The 15,687-nt window shown below is 43.4% G+C and overlaps 1 long non-coding RNA gene across 1 annotated transcript; it reads right to left on the bottom strand.

Annotated features, from left to right (window-relative positions):
- Positions 1-1,252: 1,252 nt before the first annotated feature.
- On the bottom strand, positions 1,253-14,079 carry LOC138917174 (uncharacterized). The gene is made up of 2 exons (XR_011424789.1): positions 10,220-14,079; positions 1,253-6,623 (listed from the first exon to the last, which is right to left on the bottom strand). It is a non-coding gene; the product is annotated as an uncharacterized lncRNA (long non-coding RNA).
- Positions 14,080-15,687: the final 1,608 nt, after the last annotated feature.

Raw genomic sequence — 15,687 nt, 5'->3', positions numbered from 1 at the left:
TCCTATCTAAGGTTATGTGCCACTTCAAGGGGCGTTCCCAAAGGTTCGTCCATTTGAACAATGCTTTCTTTTCTTTCTGTTAAAAAACAATCAAAGATACTGTTCACTGTCAACATACCTTAACTAAGGGTATGGTAGATTCCTGCAAAGTTGTCCTGGAAAAAGAAATGTTCACCCTGCAGACATATTTGTATGCTGTCTTCTCTCTGAAAGCAAGTGCTGTGGAGGACACGATGTTTCCGCCTTCACTGTGGCTTCCAGGAAACCGTAAATTCAACCCTCAGCAGCAGCAATCCGTCGATCTCAGGTTCCCAGTGACAACTGCTGTGCTCTTTTCCAGATTTATCCCTGATTGTCTTTTTTTGGCATCATGTTATGCTTAAAAACACCAGATGTGTTTGGGAATAGGGACCCAACCAGCCTGTGGGAGTTGCTGGAGGTCATGTTTTAAACAGGTTGGGATATTTCAGTTATTTATTCAAAATTTCAATAAGACCCTTCAACTTAACAACTGTGTTCAACAATGTCTAGCACAGTCCTTTATTACCCTGCAGAATCAGAGATTCTAGAACAGAAAAGAACCTTCAAGATCATCTTTTATAGCATGTAAAAGGCATCAGCCTCACAATCAGACACGCCGGGTTTCGAATGCTGGCTTTGCCATATCATAGCCAGGTAACCTTAAGAAAAATTCTAAAATGGCTTGAACCTTAGTTTCCTCATCTGTGAAACAGTCACAGTGACATCTAAGTCACAGGGTTGTTTACAATAGTGATAATTTGTGAAAGCACTGAGCGTGGTAGCTGGTGCACAGAAGCTGCACGAAATGTGGTAGTTACTGTATTTAACTATGAGGGAATAGAAGAGGCAATGGGGGAATTTGAAAAGAATATTAAATAAATTATTGGATTAAAATGTAAATACCCCATTGTGAGGGACACACACATCTACCTATTTTAAAGCCTTAACAAATTCACGTGTTGATTTTTTAGTTTATTTAACGGGACAGAACGCAAGGAAGGACCTTGAGTTTTCAGAAGGCATAACATGGGGATTATGGGTTCTTTAAATGCGAGACAAGGTGGGAAACAAAGTTTGAAAAGAGCCTAAATGGAAGACAGAAGGATGCTGGGGATACATTTCATCCACCATAGTTACTTGATTCAAAGATTTATTTTCCTAATGCTTTCTTCTGGTAATTCCACCATCCAGAAAGGTTGAATTTTATAGTGAACACTCATATACCAACTACTTAGTTCAGAATTATATTTTATTCTGCTTGCTTTATCACATATCCATCCATCTATCATCTCTTTATGCATCCTTCCTTTCTTCCTTCCATCCACCCATCCATCCATCCATCCATCCATCCAGCGTATATTCTTGATACATTTCAAAATCAGTTGCAGACATCAGCATGCCTATCATTAGAGTTCAATATTTGTTTACAGTTCTCTTTTTCATGTAAAATTTACATACAATGAAATGCACAATTCTTAAGTGAGCATTGCATGAGTTCTTGCAAATAAATACATTTGCGTGACCCAAGCACCTATCAAGACATAGGACATTACTGTCACCCCAGAAAGTTGCCTGGAATCTGTTCCCTGTCAATGTCCACTCCCTTCTCCTCCAGAGGCAATAACTTCTCTGATTTTTTCCACCGTAGCTTAATTTTTCCTATTCTTGTTTCATATAAATGGAATTATATCCTACCTACTCTTTTGTGTTTGACTTATTTCGCTTAGCATGATGTCTGTGAGCTTCATCTTTATTGTTGCGTGTCTCCGTTTCTGTTGCTTATTGACTGGCACTCCATTGAATAAAGATACTACAGTTGGTCCATTGATTGCCCAGTTGATGAACAACTGGTCCAGTCTTTGCAATGATACACAGAGTTGCTACTGACATCACTGTACACGTCTTTTATGGACATCTGCTTTCATTTCTCCTAGATAACTACCTGGGAGTAGAACTTCCGGGTCATAGTATTAGTTTAGTTGTGTGTTTAGTTTTATAAAAAACTTCCAGAACTTTTTACAAACTGCTTGACCTATCTTACCTTTCCAGTAACAATGTGTGAGAGTTATGGTTGCTGTACATCCTTGCCAACATATGGTGTCAGTCATTTTAACTTTAGCCATTCTTTTTGGCGTTTGGTGGCAATTTATTATGGTTCAAAGATATACTTTTATTTTTCTCCACATTTAATGTTATTTGGGATGCATCTTCCCATCTTTGTCAGTATTTAAGTTGGTTTGCTGCTTTTTTTCCTTCTGCTTCCACCCGAAACGAAACTTCCCATTAAATCTGTTGTACCTGTTACAATCAAGAGCATCTTTTGTTGAAAATACCTCATACTGAAATATTACTGCTATGAGCTCAAGTATGGGGAACCATTTCTGTGGTGTTCAATACAGTCTGCGCAGGGCCTGGGACAGTGCCTGGCACACAGTCTCTGATGAGTGAGTGAATGAATGACCAGTCCTTGAATGAGGCCACATTGGAAGCTGTGGTCTTCTAAGCCCGAAAATCTGAGCACGGATGCACAGTCTCTGTTGTATTCTCCAGAAGTCCTCTTTCCTAATTATTCTGTGCAACCTAGACACCCCAAGGAATCTCTGGGTCAGGTCTGTTGGAAGGTCAAAAGGCCCTGACTTGATGGAGAATCAAGCAAACTTCATGTAGACATTGAAAAACCCGTGGCCAAGTTTCTGGGAGCCAGTCACTTGGTACTCAGAAACGCTCAAGAGCAGGACACCAATCACTTGGTTTTGATCCATTAGCTCAGCTGTAATGTAGCAGAGCTAATGTGGTCAAAGGCAGCAGGCAGCTTCTCCGGCAGAAGAAAAAAGAGAGAGAGAGCTCCTTTCACGTTTGCAATGAAAATTAAATGTGGAAATAATTCCCTGCTCCTTTTTGGAATATTACTGTGCTATTAACTAGGCTAAGATCATTAAAAAGTAATGACATGAAGTTGCATGCATCATTATTTTAAGAGAGATTGAAGGAAAATAGACTGTCGATCTTTTCTGCTTCTTGGCTCATCCCTGGCTTAACGGGCATTGGTAAGGGACCATCGTGAACATATTTTCATATTAAAGTGATGGCTTGGGCCTTGAAGAAGGGAATCTGGGTCATTAGAAAATGGACGGACAGCCCTCATGACATATCTTCCTGATTTTTTTTTATCCAGTTTTCATTAATAGAAAATTAAGAGTGGCTCTCAAAAATCGAGCTGCTCAGAAAATGGTTTAAAGTTCACCATAGACTTGAAAGAAGTAACTATGCTATTTTCAGAAAAAAAAATGTCAGTGGAAAATTACATGGACTTTATTACAATCATCAGGACCTATTTATTTTTCATTGAAGTTATGGATTCCAGGGCCCCAGGGAAATGTAAATTGTCAGACACTCTGCCCCACAGACACTTGGGAAGTTTTACTGGCCGCATGGTATATCCCAAAGCCAGAATGTCTAGAGGGGAGAAAGGAGACAGGGTTTTGATTTGGAAGGAAAGGGTTTCATAAAGATATTATGAGTTCAGGGGCAAGCCTAGTAGTGCAGCGGTTAAGTGCGCACGTTCCGCTTTTGTGATCCGGGGTTCACCGGTTTGGATCCTGGGTGCGGACATGGCACTGCTTGGCAAGCCATGCTGTGGTAGGCGTCCCACATATAAAGCAGAGGAAGATGGGCACGGATGTTAGCTCAGGGCCAGTCTTCCTCAGCAAAAAGAGGAGGATTGGCAGCAGATGTTAGCTCAGGGCTAATCTTCCTCAAAAAGAAAAAAGATATTATGAGTTCAAACTATAACAGCTTCCCAGATTTCCTCTTTCCTCTTCCTTCCAACATGCCACAGTGGCTACCCCTGTAACAAATAGTGTAGTGGTAGCAGGAACATAATCAGGAATTATTACAGTATTAGCCTTTCTCCAGAGAGATGTCAACTGTGCCCAGCCTAAATAGATGTATTAAACACAGAGAAAGTAGACGCTCTTCCTCTCTCCTCTCCTGGGGATGGAAGGAGGGCTGTAAGTGGCTCCGAGGCTTTCAGGTATATTTGTTTAGCACAGATATTCTTTTTTTTTCTCGCTTTTTCTCCCCAAATGCCCCCAATACATAGTTGTATCTTTTAGTTGTGAGTCCTTCTAGTTGTGGCATGTGGGATGCTGCCTCAACGTGACCTGATGAGTGGTCCCATGTCCACGCCCAGGATCCAAACCAGCGAAACCCTGGGCCACCGAAGCAGAGTACGTGAACTTAACCACTCAGCCCCGAGGCTGGCCCCTAGCACAGGTACTCTAACTCTGTTATCTCTGAAGGAAAGGAACAAAGAGAGAACATGCAAACAAAATACTCTCTAATGGTGAATGGACACAGGAGCCAAATCTGAAAGTTTTTCTTCTCCTTCCAAGTTCACTATCAAATCTATAATATTAGATCTCCATGTAAATTTTAATATTATAACCCAATAGATTGTAGTTACTTTCATGTTTATTTCCTTTGTGTGACAAAGGCAAATGTTTTCGTTGAGGAGAATTTGGAAAATTCAACAAAGCATAAAAAAAAGAAAATTAAAAGTTTCCATCATGCCATCCAGCACACCATTGTTGGCATTTTGGTGCATTTATCTTCAGGTTCTCCACCCCACGCACCTTTTAGATAATTTACCTAATTATGACCATACACTATGTACAGTTTCACACCTGATCTTTTTTTCCTTAGCGTGTCTGCATAAGAATGGTCCCATGTCATTAACAATTCTCGTGAAATCTAAATGGTCTTTTGGACTTTATACTCTAATTAGGTAGTTTGAATAATTTTATTTGCACACCGAACTAAACATCATGTCATTTGTTTAGGGTTTCAGTTATACCCTTATGGGGAATCCTTAACACTCAGCACAAAAACCACACTGGTGACTTTTAGCATTCATTAGAGGGCTTGTGCCTTAGCATGTCCCAAAAGATAATCAGAGTAGATTATCTCTGATTATAAAAGACAATCAGAATCTCTCACAGACTCTTCTTCAATAGAGTTCTTGACCCAAACTGGATTTCCAAGTCCAGTGGAATTTTTTGCACTGCAAATGAAGTGGCTATTCTGGAGCCCTCGGCCCAGCGGGGTCCTAAGGCAGAGAGCTGGAGCCCAGGCCTGGGCATTTTGAGTCTTCAGTCTGGCACGGGCAGGAATGAGATAGCTTAGGAAGGGCAGTGCCAGACAGTCAGATGCTCTCTGGGCAATCAGCAAGAAAATCAACGTAAGTCTTTGTGACTGTTGCCTTGATGTCAAGGTGTAAAGTCTCCTGCTTTGAAGTTGGAAAGATGTGAGTTCTGTTTCTCATTCCACACTTAGAAGCTGTGTGTGTCTGGGCAAGTTGCTTAACCTCTCTCTCTGAGCCTCTCTTTTCTCATCAATAGACTAGGGAAGATAACTATACCTCCTTTATTTGGTTGGTGGGAGCACTAACGAGATAATGGGTGCAAAGCTCTTAGTAGGCCATCAAAAAATGGTACTTGTTGATGGTGGTTAGGATTATCACCATCTTTCGCAAGTTCACCCAACGTTGGGAACATTCGAGTAGTGTTATATAAAGTGGTTAGATACACAAGCTTTGGACTCAGTCTTTAGTTTGAACCCAGTTCCAGCGCATCCCAGCATGTGCCCTTGAAGGCTGATTTCTTCTATCAAACGTGCATATAATGAAGAGTAGCTTGCGGTGAGCTTGTGAGGGTGGACTGATATTATATTCTATAGGTAAAAGGAGGAGAGAGATTTCATTTACTTTCGTACGTTGAGGCAGCGGGAGTGTTTCTGTGCCTGCTAATGATATCGCCGTCAGAATGGCAAGCGTTTCTGCCCTCCTGAATATCGTCGCATTTGCAGGTCTGAGTCATGTGTGTTTACATTTCTGCCTATTTGTTAAAACGTTCGGTTCTGATGAGCTGTGCAGCTTCTAGAAATCTGTGCTTGGCCTTCCATTCAGAAGATAGGCACAAGGACTGGCCCCGTGGCTGAGTGGTTGGGTTCACACGCTCTGCTTCGGCGGCCCGGGGTTTCCCCAATTCGGATCCTGGGCGCGGACCTAGCCCTGCTCCTCAGACCATGCTGAGGTGGGTCCCACATAGCACAACCAGAGGGACCAACAACTAGAATATACAACTATGTACTGGGGGACTTTGGGGAGAAAGAAAAAAGAGGAGGAAGATTGGCAATAGATGTTAGCTCAGGTGCCAATCTTACAAAAAATAATAAAGAACAGGTTCATTAATGTATTAAAAAAAGAATAGAGCCACATTTGGAGGGAGACTTATTCACAGGCAATTATGACGTCTTAGTAGGGGCTCTGATGGGGGCAGGACAGGGCATCATGGGAGCCTTAGGAAGACTTGGACCCAGGAATTAGATTATTGGAAAGACCTTCTGGAGGAAGTGATATCAACAGAGAAAACACCTCATATCCTTTTCCCATAGAGCTGATCAAAGCCTTCAGCGGTCGCGGGGCCTCCATCACGAAGTTGGATTTCCTTGGCGCTGAGTCAATTTTAGCTTGTTTTCCAGGATACTCTTTTTCAGACTCACACATCATTTCTGCATAAGTGTCATTCTCTCAAGAACAAGATCTGGAAAGAGAAAAGACCCGTCTAAAACGGCGGCTTAGCCGAGAAGGAATGGCGGAATAAAAGGACGGAGTAAATATTCCAAATGAAATATTCATGGCTGCAGGAAATAGGATCCTCGCTTAATAAAATGATCCGGCTGGGTTCCAGCCCCACTGCGCCTCTCTGCAAATTATGCCCCATCGCCTCTCCCATGTGAGCATTAAAATATATAATTAATGTTCATTGTTAATAATACATTTCTAATTTCCAGTTGCAAAAATATAGCTTTTCCCTCTCTTGGAGGATCACCTATATTTTGTCATTAAGATTTTGTCATAAGAGGCAAGAATGATTTAAATGGATAATAAATCGACAGGCAAGCTGCTGCTTTGGGCTAGGGCCAAACTCTTTGGGGAAGAGTTTCATTTATCACCCAGGACTTAGCATGGTTCTTGTGCTGATTTATGTGGAAGAGAAGGAGAGAGGATCCTGTGGAGGGGTCTCGGGGCCCTGGAGGATTAGTAATAATAAATAGAGTACCAGGATGGCCAGCTGTCAGAGTCAGAGCACCTCCAGCGGGCAGAGGGATGGATGTCTGATTATTGGTCCAGTTTCTGAGAGCATCTGGCTCAACAGTTCTGTGTATCCAATAGCCTACTACACATCTCCGTCTAGATAGCTCGCGTGCACAGGACACTCGATGCGACCCACACCAAATGCTTTCTCCTCAACGGTGCCTTCCTTCCTTTGCATCCTGTCTCGTCTACCTGGTTTCTCAAGACAGAGCCTGGGAGTCATCCGATGACCTTCTGGATCCTCCTACATCCAAAGCTCACAATTCCTTTCAAAGCACGTCCTCCTCCCTTAGCTTATTAGGTCCCCATGGAAGTCTTGAGATGCGAGTGGAGCAGGATCTTTATCTCCTTTTTTGGAATGTAAGAAACTAGGAAATTCACCCATAACTGCACTGGTAACTAATGACTGTCAGGATTTAGGAGTCAAGTGTGTCCCATCGATGGTCCAGTGCCCTTTCCAGGATGCCATCTGGCATCAGGAAACTGTCTCCATCTTTATCCCTCTCTTCTCTTCTTCTGTGCCTTACAGGGCCTCCTGGGTCCTCCTGGCTGCTCAGCCTTCCCCGCTGTAAGGAATTCTATCTTCTCTCAGGAAGAAACACACTAAGACAATGTTCTTTTACCTCGTCTCTGCCAAAGCTTATCTACCCGGTGTCCCATTCTCTTGGAGATACTTTTGAATCAGTTAATGTGGTAATTTAATGAAGATAAGCTGACAGTGATTCGGTGAATTAATCTTCCCCCGTAACACTTTCATAATGACATCTGCCCATGTTTCAAACCTCCTGACTGCAGATGTTGAGGTTTCAGTCCTGCCTAGGGAGAAAGATGCTCTTGAGGGTAGGGCCAGGGCAGATCTGTGCTGCGGAATTAGATTAAGACTTATCTCAGGCACATCAAGGGTCTGAGCATCTTTCACTTTGACATTTAGAAGGAAAGCACAAAATGTTGACATTACAGGAATGGCTTTATGAAAAGCCTTTATGAAAATGCAATCCACCCGGCCCTGTGGAGGGATGGTGATGGAAGAATGACCTCAGGGCCTTCCATTTCTGGATTACTTTGTCGTGCGATACACATTCTTGCATAAAATTTCATTCAGGCTGCACAAAAACCTCTCTTGTGGGACTTTTATTGCGATGCAGAAGACTGATTCAGAGCAGTTAAGTAACTTTCTCAAGATCACACAGCAGTCCCATGGCAGGACATGGGGCAGAAATTTGACGTAAGGATAGAAATTGTCATCCATTATAAACATGTAGCCCTTACATGCCAAATTAGTGAATGAGTTCACTGGCTTGAGAGTCAAGAAATTGGAGTTTAAGTTCTGGGTTGTGCCTCAGTTTCACCAATTTTGGAAATTTGAAGATAAGGATGCCGGAGACCATCTCAAGGGCTGTGTGGGGTTCTAATCCTCTGTGAATGTTAAAACTCTGAAAACTGTAATTTATGGCATTTCCATTGCAGCAATTCGTCTTTAACATTTAACTTTCCTTTTTATGACCTTTACTATTTGACATCCGGAGTGCTGTAGAACATTCCAATACAGTCTTTGCCCCTTTCTGCCTCAAGAGCAAATTTCTCTGGACACCTTTAATTGCCTGTTTCTATTCGGAGCAAAATAAAATAAAATTTAGACTGAAAATCTCTGACCTGAAGTCCCCAAAGAGACTGAATGACCTGATACTTTTCTCCATAATGAATGTCAGTAAGTCACATCACGCCTGCTGGATGCCAACTGAGGATTTTGTCTGAAGACTTGTTTGAACGCATGGCTGGCTTGAGCCGGGTCCATATCAGGACCTGACCTGTGGGGACTGGTCATGCAGGTGCATCAGCTGCTCCATTTGGAGTCCTCAGAGGACATCCGTGGCTATTTAGGAAAAACTGTTGACTATCTGGGTGCCCTCAGATCACTGACCTAGCTTGTGGGATGGTCCCTGCCTCGGAGTCACATTGCCCTCATTTGGAACCTATGTATCGAGCGCTGGCTGTGCAGAGAGGAGAGAAGAGTACGAACTTTAGAGCCAGTAGACCTGGATTCATGTCTTGCCTCTGCTATTTATAATTTATCTTGATGATGTGAACATATCCTTGCAAGCTTTAGTGGCCGGGGAAAGAGGGTTCTGGGGCCCTGGAATCAGGCGGATATTTCTTTTCAGGGAGACCAAAGAATTGACTCTGCTTTTTTCCCCCATTACCTCTGATGAGGACATGGCCTTGCTAATCCTGAATTTCAGAGACCCTGGGGGCCAAGGGCAGCTAAACTGAGCCATGGGGCAGTGGCCCCTGTTCTGTGTGGCCACCTTGATTCCAATGGGTTTCTGTGTCCTTAGCTAAAGAGATTAGTTACATCAGGGAGGAAGGAGGGAGAAAAAGAGAGAAAGAAGGAAAGAGAGATAAATAGAGAGACACAGAGAGAAAGAGAGAGAGAGAGATTCTCTCAAACCTATAACCCACCCCAGATGCTTGACTTACACATCGGACTATGAACACACACACTGTCACCCACATCCTAGGGCCCTGTGTGGGCCTGTCTTCCGTGTCTCATTTTTATCAAAAAATATAATTGAAAACAAGTCAAAGCTTCATGCAAACTCTTGAGAAAACGGCAAAGAAGGGAATAAATTCCAATTTCCTTCCTATTTCTTAAAACTTCTTGCTCTATTTCTCTGTCTCAGTCTCTCTCATATTTTGGAAAAAAATCCCTACAAAACTGCCTTTCCCATTTCTCTGTGCTGCCCCAAATGCTTCTTGATGTATAACCTGGGAAATCCCTTCTGTTTTCCCCCTTCTCTTCCTGCTTTGGTCTTTTAAAAATTATTTATTTACATCTATATCTACATATCAAATAATCCTTTCTTATTTCTTTAGTTTTCCTCCCCATTTTAGCATCATTTGGATTCTGCCTGTATTGGTCAATGTTCTCCAGAGAAACAATAGGATATGCGTATATTATTGGTTCTGTTTATTTGGGAGAATCCAAATATATATGTCTATATATAGAGAAAGAGAGAAACTTATGATAAAGAATAGGCTCACACAATTATGGAGGCTGAGAAGTCCCAGGATCTGCAATGAGCAAGCTGGAACCCCGGGAGAGCCGATGGTGTGAGCTTCAGCCCCAAAACTGGCAGGCTCAAGACGCAAGAAGAGCTGGTTTCAGTTTGAGTCCCAAGGCCAGAAAAGACCAATGTCCCAGCACAAAACAGTCAGGTAGGAGGAGCTCCCTTTTCTTCGAGGGAGGGTGTGCCTTTTTGTTCTATTCAGGCCTTCAACTGATTGGCTGAGGCCCACCCACTTAGGGGAGGGCCATCTGCTTTAGTCAGTCTACTGATGCAGATGTTAATCTCATCCGAAAACACCATGTCAGACGCACCCAGGATCATGTCTGAGCAGATGTCTGGGCACCCGTGGCCCAGCCAAGCTGACACACAAAATTAACGATCACATTGCCCAATGAACAAAATCTCGGCAAGATTTTCCCCCCTTCACAGGCAGGGAGGTGGGAAGAGACTGACTACAAACATCGTTTAACATATCTTCCCCTCCTTCCAGCCTCAGTGACCTCGCAAGAGCACTGTGAGAATTAGAGATGATACATTCAAAATAGCTAGTGTTCAAAAGAAGGAAGCTGCATCGTTCAAGGACTCTGGGTTTCTCTTAGATTTGTACAGATGTTCTTCTGCTGGATGTGAAACGCGACACCAAAGAAAAGCAAAAGAACAGCCAGCGAGTCTGCTCTGCAAGACCTGCCCCCTCCAGGCAGATGTGTGGATGAGCGAGTGTTAATGCAGCCTGATGCGTTCAATTGGCAGAGAATGGATTATCCGACATGTGGCGAGACAGCCCTAGACCCCGTGGATACACACAGAAGTAAGACAGAGCCTTTTCCCTGGAGGAACTCGCTTTCTAATAAAAAAGGTAGTCTGGGAAACAGATTTAAAAAACAATGTGAAAAGTGCTCATCAGAGAGAGATACAAAGATTTCCCAGGGCACAGAAGCTAGTGAGAAAATCCACCTGTGACAAAAGGAGGAGACCGATCCGGGTTTTCAAGGATGAGTATGTGTTCTCCATATGAAGCAGAGAGAAGAAGAAGATTTTTTTTGCTTCTTATGTATTAGGTACTTTCATGTCTTTCAAATTTTCATGCATAAAAATGTTCATTTAATTTATTCCATGAAACCTCGAAGGAAATAGATGTTAATACTCCCATTTTACAGATGAAGACACAAGCTCAGAGAGGTTAAGTGACTCCCCCAATTTGACACAGCAGGGAAGAGTGAAGCCTAGATTTGAACCGAGGTTTTTCTGATTCAGTGCCTCTGGAGGGGAAGAGCTGCAAAGACCTAGAGATGTGAAACAGTCTGGGCACATTTTGAACAAATTTTAGGAGCACGTGACCAAGGGTCACATTGCAGGAAAGTCGCTGTCTTTTGGGATATGGCCATTGGTGAATGGAGAGAGAAACGAATGAGGGAGAAGATGCACAATGAGCGGCGGATAGGGGTGGAACACGGATGGGGATGGGGTTGGTAATAGGTGTAGAGAGTATTGAGGGTCGTCTGTCTCTCCATCCATCAAGGTATGGGTGGAGGTCAAGTTTATAATGATGTGTCATTAAGAATGTGGCTCACATGGAACTTATTTTGAACCCCAGCTCGGGCAGTTACCAAGTGGGTAACTTAGGCAAGTGACTCAGCCTCTCTAAGCCTCAGTTTCCCCAACTGTAAAGTTTGGATAATTACAGTATCCAACTCAAAGGACTGTTGGCAGGGAAAATGAGACAATGCACGTTGCTTTGCAACATGCCTGACACATATTAATTGCTCAATAAATGTAACTGCTATCATTACCATCATTCATTTTCTAGTGTATCTAATTTAGGGAACTTTAAGGATAGCCATTATGCATTCTTGATAGGTTCTCTGTGTGGATCTGTGTCGTCAGATGCTTTAGATACAGCTGTGCCTTCCAAGGGCCCCTAGTAATTTATGCCAGGCTGCTGGTCTCACAGGCGATTTTTGTTTTTTCTGCTGTCATATAAGGCCTGCCTTTGCTACACGATCATTTCTGCAGCTCCTCTGCAAGATGGATTAAAGCAAACCCATGTTCATCCATGTCTGTGAGGCAGGGGGAGCTGCGCACCGTCACCGTCGTGATCATGTGAGACTCTTCACCCCTGCATGAGGCTGAAGTTGCTTTGGGGACCCCAGTGATAACCCAGCACCAGTTCCCTGGGGTGCAGTTGACTAGACTGCATTTGCCGTGTGCTTAACATCGCACCCACTGCTGCCGTCCCATGCACCTGCTGGCAACTCTTGATATGGCCATTCATTGTGTGCTCTTCGGTGGGTGGTATCCTTAAATTCTCTGAACTGCCTCCCCACCTATAAAACAGGGCTAACATTCTGTATCTTGTAGGGAAGTGGTGAGTATTCAAATCAGATAATGTGACTAAAGGGTCCAGCATCTAGAAGATTCTCAATAAATGGAAACACTTAAAGTTACTCTGCACATTCAGCCACTAGACTTTAAATCCCAAAGGAAAGGAACTAGGTCTTGTTGATATTTATATCCCCAGTGTCTATCACATAGTAGGCACACAGGTGTGTTTGTTCAGTGAATAATCAACAAAGTAAGATGGGCATTATTTTCCCCCATTTTACAGATAAGAAGACTGAAACTCAAAGAGGCTTAGTACACTATCCAAGGTTACACAGTTACCAAGTGGAGGAGAAGGGATTTGAACTGGATTTCTAGAGGACTCGAGTCCAAAGACCATGTTCTTGTCTCTGACACTTGAGTCTTGGTTCTGCTAGATTTTGATGAAACTGAGAGTTTAGCATCTTAGTCTCCTTCAGTTCTGCTTTCTTAAAGGCATGCTAAGAAGAGTAACATTTCCTGAGCCTCTATCATGTGCCGGGGACCATGCCAAATATTTTACAAATGAGACCTTATTTAACTTGCAAAGTCACTCTTTGCAAAGTCACAAAATCACATATTGATGTCCCTGGTGGCCATGCGAGGAAACTGAGGCCGAAATAAGTTGCTTAACGTCACAACGCAACTAAGCAACAGGATTCCAACCCCAGCTCGTTGAGCACCACGCTGATTTTTAAATTCTCCTCCACATCCTCACGTGTCTTAGCCAGACTTCTGGGCTTGGTGTGGGTAGAATCTTTGAGATGAAGGACTCCGAGCAGACCTGTTCTAAGAGCTCAGGCAGACAAACCCTGGACAGGCAGACAATGAATCAGAATCAGCATCCACGTGAGGGTCCCTGGCGAGGTGGTGGTTCCTCCCACTCCGATCCCACAAGGATGCGGCTGGACTCCATTTACATGCTGGGTGATGGGTATGTCCTAAGGCAGAATTATTTATTTAAACCATCAGGTACACAAATCAGATTTCAGTGGCCAACAAAAGTTCACTGTGTATCTATTTCTGTAGAAAAATCAGAGAGTAAAAACCTTGATGAAGAATTCATGCCTATCTCAGCCATCCTCCACCATTGTTGTTATTCCAACATTCCTGAGGAGGATGTGGGGGTTTTCCCTGGTGGGAAGAAATCCTTGCAGAGCACCGAGGGGCCTGGAGATGCTGTCATTCACGGTACCCACACTGCCCTGCACTGAGAATTCAGAAAAATAATTACCTGATGCCGCATTACTCTTCTTCCTTATTAACAGAACTCCAATTTTGTTCAGGGTGGAAATGAGCCCAACCAAAACTCGTGATTTACCACATCCCTTGAAGCTAACTGTGACCATATGACACAGACACAGCCAAGGAGACAAAAACAGTTTTCTGGGCAGAGCTTCCAGAAGAGTTTCTGCTTTCTTGATAAAAGGAGACAGATGTCCATTAACCCATCACTGTTATTACTACTACACACACATACACATGCATGTGCACACACATGCACATTTCCTGCGTTAAGTGTGACCTATATTGTGGACTGCATGCCTGGAAGTTGAGCAGGCCACGAGGCCAAAGCTAAGAGGATTGCAGAGACGCTGGTCCCAGACCATTTGACCACCGACCCAATGTCAGCACCTTCTTGTGGTGTGAAGGGAGGGACCTGTTTGTTAACCGGCCATTCTATTACTTGCAGCTGAGAACATTCCCAAATGAAGTATATGGATTTGCTGAGGCTTGTCGAATAAGGCCTTTCACCTACAAGAAACTGCTGCCTGATTTTCAAAGCACATCACCAGTGTGTGTCCTCTAGTGGGGACGAGGCTGGGCGAGGTAGCCTGGTCCTCATCTGCCGAGCTGGTCCGAGAGTTGTTATTTTGGTCTTTTCGTGAATCTTAATTTAAGGAGAGAGCCAGTTTCCCCTCGTTCCTGTGTTATACATCAGGGAGCTATGGGGTCAGTGGGGCATCAGCGGGCCGTGAAGGAGAACTCTGACAGTGTCCCATATGGATGGAAAACTTAGAGATGTTTACCACCCTTTCAAGAGATGTGAATTTCTCAGCAGAAGGCAAGTGTCTTTTTATTTGAGCTACGAGGATGATGGATCCAGAAGCCAAACAGCAAGGTGGAATGCTGGCGTAAATTAAGCAGATCACCTCTGAGATGGATTCATCAAAAAATCCATGAAGACAGCTTGTTTTTTGTGGAAATTACCTCTTGTTCTCATCACAATCCTTTCTTAGTGTTGGGGGTTGGGGTCGTAATGCTGCCTAAGCCAGTGAAAACCAATATGGTAATTGGAGGGAAATTGCTTTAAAGGAATGGCGAATGATGAAATGTGCCTGTTCCATCATTGACTCTTAAATAGATCTGGTGCATCTGTGCAAATAGCTTTGGAAGCCCCGGCAGGGCCACCAAATACAGTTGTCTGGGCTGCTCACTGTACAAATCTTGGAGCCATCAATTGCATAAAATGACCATATGTGACAGCCTCAGGAGAAGTGCCTGGTGATTTTAACTGTCTCTGATGCTCATCCCAGCTTCTCTGGCACATATCCTTATTGACTTTGCTTTTTCGTTCCAGCCTTTTTATCAATTCATTCATCTTCCAATGCAGAAGGTATTCTTTGAGCCTTTACTCTGTTCCAGACACCTTGCTAGGGAGTGAGAAAACAATGGTGAAAAACAAGCAGACCTGGCTTGTTCTTATAAAGCTTATGCCTAGTGGGGAAGCTAAATATTAATTAAACATAGAAACAAATGTAAATTTGCAAATGTGATTAAGAGAGAAAGGAGAGATGTTTGGTACCAGGAAAACTTAAAATGTGGGGGTTTGCCTGAACTCAAACGCTTGAACTGAAGTCCGAAGGGCAAATAGAAGTTACTGGGGAAAAGAGGAAAAACATGGCTGGCTGGGGGAACAGCGTGTGCAAAGTCCTGTGGTGGGAGGAACTATGTGCATATGAGGGACCAAGAGAAAGCCGATGTGGTTATTTGGAGTTGGGGGTGGCAGGGGTACTGTTCAAGCTCTAAACTAATTAAGCTGTCTGGTTTTGAAAACCTGTTGGGAGCCATTTATTCTCCCTC

Source organism: Equus caballus, chromosome 13 (assembly GCF_041296265.1).
Source record: "Equus caballus isolate H_3958 breed thoroughbred chromosome 13, TB-T2T, whole genome shotgun sequence".
NCBI lineage: Eukaryota > Metazoa > Chordata > Mammalia > Perissodactyla > Equidae > Equus > Equus caballus.
Note: the sequence above shows the minus strand (reverse complement) of the source record. Positions and strands in the feature narration are given on the sequence as shown.